Source organism: Hypomesus transpacificus, chromosome 15, assembly GCF_021917145.1.
Source record: "Hypomesus transpacificus isolate Combined female chromosome 15, fHypTra1, whole genome shotgun sequence".
Classification (NCBI taxonomy): Eukaryota; Metazoa; Chordata; class Actinopteri; order Osmeriformes; family Osmeridae; genus Hypomesus; species Hypomesus transpacificus.
The window spans coordinates 9420955-9426309 of record NC_061074.1 but is presented as its reverse complement, the minus strand read 5'-3'; the positions used below and the strand labels follow the sequence as shown (position 1 = coordinate 9426309).

At 43.7% G+C, this 5355-nt stretch overlaps 4 non-coding genes across 4 annotated transcripts; 2 read left to right on the top strand and 2 right to left on the bottom strand.

The window, feature by feature from the left end:
* The first annotated feature begins 2775 nt into the window (after positions 1–2775).
* trnai-aau lies at positions 2776–2849 on the top strand. The gene has a single exon. It is a non-coding gene; the product is annotated as a tRNA-Ile (tRNA).
* A 175-nt stretch (positions 2850–3024) lies between these two features.
* On the bottom strand, positions 3025–3096 carry trnap-ugg. Its single transcript has one exon. It is a non-coding gene; the product is annotated as a tRNA-Pro (tRNA).
* Positions 3097–3814: 718 nt separating this feature from the next.
* On the top strand, positions 3815–3886 carry trnaw-cca. The gene has a single exon. It is a non-coding gene; the product is annotated as a tRNA-Trp (tRNA).
* A 310-nt stretch (positions 3887–4196) lies between these two features.
* trnap-agg lies at positions 4197–4268 on the bottom strand. The gene has a single exon. It is a non-coding gene; the product is annotated as a tRNA-Pro (tRNA).
* Between the last annotated feature and the right edge of the window lie 1087 nt (positions 4269–5355).

Genomic DNA, 5355 nt, shown 5'->3' with positions numbered 1-5355 from the left:
CTGAACTCTTCATGTCTATGACATGAGGGAGTTTACCATGCAGGATTAGTACATGCGTTTGTTTACCAAGCTGTTTCTGATTGATTCCCACAACAGATGATTCAGGTGGACGGGGCTTTAAGGACCTGTCAACAGTGACCAGAGAACCATCGCTCTAAACTTCTACCTCCCCCTCATGTACAAATACTCTCCTTAGTGTACAAGCAGAATTATTGCATCAGGTCAAGTAGCTTACTTTGTGAATACCACCCCAAAAAATCTCTGATCTTATCTCATAAACACAGAATATAAAAGTCTACAACAAAAACATTGTCTGAAAACCAAACCTCTACAGTGACCCCCTTGCAAAATGGATCACTTCCCCACTGGCCTAACTGACATACCGTCCCCAGCGGACTTAAACGTCGCCCTGCCATTCGCTGTCTATTTTAGTGACTGATCAAAATAGCACTGAGTCTCCTCAGTTCTGGTCAGCAGACAGGGTTTGGGTGTTGGTGTCTGGGCATGTGAGAGAGTGTGTGTGTGTGTTTCAGCTAGTGAGTGTGGGACAGTTGTTGGGAGGTGCTTTGGGTTGTGTTGAGGTGAAGTGCGTGCCAAGATGTCTGGAGATGAGGACAGCTCTGACCAAGGCTTCAGCAGCACGATGGACAGGTGATGCCGGGGTTGGAGTTAGGGTTAGGGCTAGCGTTAAGTGATACAGGGGCTGGAGTTAGGGTTAGGGCTAGCGTTAGGTGATACAGGGGCTGGAGTTAGGGTTAGGGCAAGCGTTAGGTGATGCAGGGGCTGGAGTTAGGGTTAGGGCTAGCGTTAGGTGATGCAGGGGCTGGAGTTAGGGTTAGGGCTAGCGTTAGGTGATGCAGGGGCTGGAGTTAGGGTTAGGGCTAGCGTTAGGTGATGCAGGGGCTGGAGTTAGGGTTAGGGTTAGCGTTAGGTGATGCAGGGGCTGGAGTTAGGGTTAGGGCTAGCGTTGGGTGATGCAGGGGCTGGAGTTAGGGTTAGGGCTAGCGTTAGGTGATGCAGGGGCTGGAGTTAGGGTTAGGGCAAGCGTTAGGTGATGCAGGGGCTGGAGTTAGGGTTAGGGCTAGCGTTAGGTGATGCAGGGGCTGGAGTTAGACAGCAGCACAGTCTCTGTGACTGGACAAGACTGATTGTGACGGTCTGAACCCTCCAGGCTGGAGCGGAGGCTTAACAACATCAGCTGTCATTTCGAGGAGATGGACGAGGCGGGGAGTCTCCTGCTGGAGCGACTGGAGCGCCACAGACAGGCCCAGCATGACCAGAGACAGGCCCAGCATGACCAGAGACAGGCCCAGAAGGACCATGCGTGGGCAGTACTCTTACAGGACAGGTGAGCTGGTTTGGGGAGTTTTTTTCTTCATTTTTGAAGGTTTAGGTCAGTTACAGGCTGTGGGCATCTGTGAAGCTGTCTATGACATTGCTTGTCAGAAAGGGCTGAAGGAAATAACATTAGATTTGTGGAAAGGTCAGTGTTACTGTTAATGTTATTGATCTCTGTCCTGTGCACCAAGCCTGTCTCCAGACGAGGTACGCCTTCTCTTCAGCTACGTGTCCGATACACTGCTCCGCTGCAGTGTAGTAGAGTGTACCCGCAGAGGGTAGTAACTGATGCATTTTTTTTATGATTGTGGAGGAGAACCGTGCTTAAACATGAAGTAAATTGTAGTAGATGTGTGTGTAATGTAAAATATCAGTCAAATAAAATCAACACGTTATGTTTAACCCTTGTGTTGTCTTGGGGGTCAAAAATGACCCGTCACTATGTTTATCAGCATAGAAAACCCCCTAAATGTTATATAATTAATGACGTTTCCCTATTGACCCCAACATTAGAAGAAGTGAAACATTGTCTTTGTTCACATTTCCATGAAAGCTGTACACCACTAGGGTACAAAGATTGTCTTAGGGGTCATTTTTGACCCGGCAGTTATAAAACCATTATACACACCACAAAAAAAAGAAAATTGACACACATACACATACACACACATACACTCACACACATACAATAAGATAATTACATTATTTGTGCTACTGATTGAACTCAGACAAAGCTAAAACTTCCGTGTGCAGGTGCAGCATCTCCCCTCCCTACATGACTCAAGCTCACAGACGAAAAAACAATTTCAGACAAACTAAACCAAATTTCAGACTAAATACAAATGTCTTCAAAGCATTGTTTCCTGATGGGGAATGCAGTCAGAGGCTACAAAGGTCCTGCAAATGACAGTTCCCCCAGTATTCTTTGCTGAAGCCATGACTTACATTTCAGTGCCCAACAGGGTTAGGGTCTCAGCTCTCAGATCTACAGGTTGTAGATCTGATATTTTCAGATGTCCAGAAGGAACAAGAGTACAATGATTTAGAAGAGGAGGTATCTGAAGAAGAACATGGGGAATAATACAACCCGGAGCATGAAGCAATAATACACCTCTACTTTAGTAAAGAAAACAGTTATGACAGGTCTGCTGTAATAAAAACGAATAGTTGTCCACTGATTAAATGTAGTCTTTCTGTAATTTGAAGAGGTAAAACCTGCATATTCACAAATGTTATGAAGAAGTATAGGTTGTTTCTTCATGCAAAATAGATTAGGAGTTTAAAATTCAATAAAGCTGCTTTATTTTAGGGTTTTGGTGAAGGTGGGTCATTTTTTACCCTTAGGACAAGGGGAGTGTACAGAATGTTAAGACAACACTGGGGTTAAAACGACAGTTTTTACGTAAAAAAACGCACAGTTTAGCACCATAGCAAAATGGCCGGTTAGCTCAGTTGGTTAGAGCGTGGTGCTAATAACGCCAAGGTCGCGGGTTCGATCCCCGTACTGGCCAATATTTTATGCTGAATCAGTAACATTTTACCTCAGTTTGATGCAACTCAAACCTATTGATAGGTTACCGTACCGCAGCATTTACAAATAAATCATACATACAAGTTTATAATATAAACCACTCAGTAACAACGCTATACCTTAAGCTTAAACTTCATCACAAGATTAAAAAGGGCGGGCTCGTCCGGGATTTGAACCCGGGACCTCTCGCACCCAAAGCGAGAATCATACCCCTAGACCAACGAGCCGACATGACGGATCAGTATTCTACAGATATCAAAATGTTTGCCTCGTCTCCTGTAGACCGATTGAGTAGGGCTGGCAACTTTTCCCAAAACCTTGGCGTGAGATTTGGTAGCAACCCCCCCCCCCCCGGGGCGACCCTTCGCGAGCTTCACGCTCACCGAAGGCGAGTTTACACGGCTGTTTGCGCTTCAATGTTGCTTCACCCGGTTACCTGCGCGTCGTCCGTTACTGGTTATAACGTTAGCTTGGAACATTCACGTTAGTACTTTTTACTTTTGTCTTTTAAAGGTAAAATCTGGAACTTGATTCATTGCCTGATCTCTTTCTTGGTTGTTTAGAATACTTCTGCCTAGCCCGGTTGAAAACTATAGTAACAAACTAACTACAATAACTATGGTAACTAACTAACTACAGAAACTACGGACTGCACGCAGGTAGGTACAGTAGGTTGACAGACAGGTAGCCCGTCCAATCATTAGTCTCGGAACAGTGTTGATGATTTGTCGCATTTATTACAATCCTGCGACACCCACAGATGTCGGATTGGTTTCGTATTACCGTCAAACCTTTAGATGTATTGGTTTGCTTAAGATGTGAGTTTTAGCTAGGCAAATATGACAAAAAGTGCTTCTCAACAACTGCCTATACACCATCTTAAACTTTAAAGAAGAAAGTTTATACATTCCATTCATTTAGTCTTTTTTCGTCTATTTATGAGCAGACCTCGTGGCGCAACGGTAGCGCGTCTGACTCCAGATCAGAAGGTTGCGTGTTCAAATCACGTCGGGGTCAATGGTTTTGACTGAATATAAACAATCAAATCATCCTTTGTTGTTATAGCCCTTTTTACAAGCAATGTCACAGACGTATTCACACATGTTTTAATTGTATGCCAGCCTACCTATACCCTCAAGGATGACAAACTATGTAGACACATTGACTTCTGCTTTCCCATCAACATCATCATTCTGTGTGGTTGCTTTACCTGCATAGGCTATTATTTAGTAATTGTATCGTTTTAACGTGGTAAAGTGATATTTAACAAGATGTTTACAAAATTGATACTGTCACCGCAGTACATCAATATAAAATTGTAAAAGTGGGGCTCGTCCGGGATTTGAACCCGGGACCTCTCGCACCCTAAGCGAGAATCATACCCCTAGACCAACGAGCCAATACGATATCTTGAGAAATTAGATTTTAAGGTATTGTCGTCATACTCAATAATTCATGAGGAGTGAAATGTTTTGATGATTAATTACATTAATTGATTTAATTTGATGACTTGTGTTCTTGTTAAATACACGCTGTGTATGCAAGATTGGCAGCTCAACATGACGTTAAGGTAACAACTTGAATGTTCCCAAGGAGACCGCTCGAGATTCCAAATCAGAAATTGTAAGCTGTCCTTTTTTTTTGTAAAGCCCATAGGTCACGGAGGGTGTTGTATTATTGGGTGTGCTCATCCCTTCGGCGATCACAACCATTACTCTCTCTCATATATATTTATTATTTATTACTATTTTCCCACCCCTAAAAAAACTTGAATATTTGCACTACATAGACAACGTCGGTATCAAAATGTTCGTCTTGGTCCCGATTGAGTTGCTTGTATTCGCGCGAACATTCCGTTAAGTTTTTGTGGCAAAAACTGCCTCGTGTGGCCAAAGGGCACTCAGTGCTAGCCTAACGTCACAACGTCAGCACTAGTGCAAACACTGCAAACGTTAATCATATTCTCATGTAGGCCTATATGTAAGTTAGTGCATGTAAACCAGCACAACTACATACAAATGGGTTCCCTTTGTTTTTTTTGGTGAGCAGTCTCACGATTCCTGCTTACCCGGCGTCATGGAGCCGACCAGGTAGTTATTTAGCACTAGCGTTGTTACCTATACCTACAGCAACCAATGCAATCATTCCCCAGAAATTGTACCGTCTCGTTTACAGTACCTTTGATTGAGCAGCAAGTTGTCCAAAGCACCGGGTCTACCAACGATTGGAGTGGATACTATAGATCAGTGGTTGTCAACTGGTCTAACCTCAGGATGTTTTCTGATTGGCATTTAACGCTGTATAACTCAAGACAACTATCATCTGCCAAATTAATACGTGTAAATGTAAATCTCAGTATGCCTGCGCCTCGTCCATTAATTGTATAAAGCAGGACAAGTTATCTCTTACTTCTTAGCGTGAGAAATGATTAAATTGGGTTATGGGTAGTGGCGGTTCTATACTGGGGCGTATAGCGGCCAGTGCCC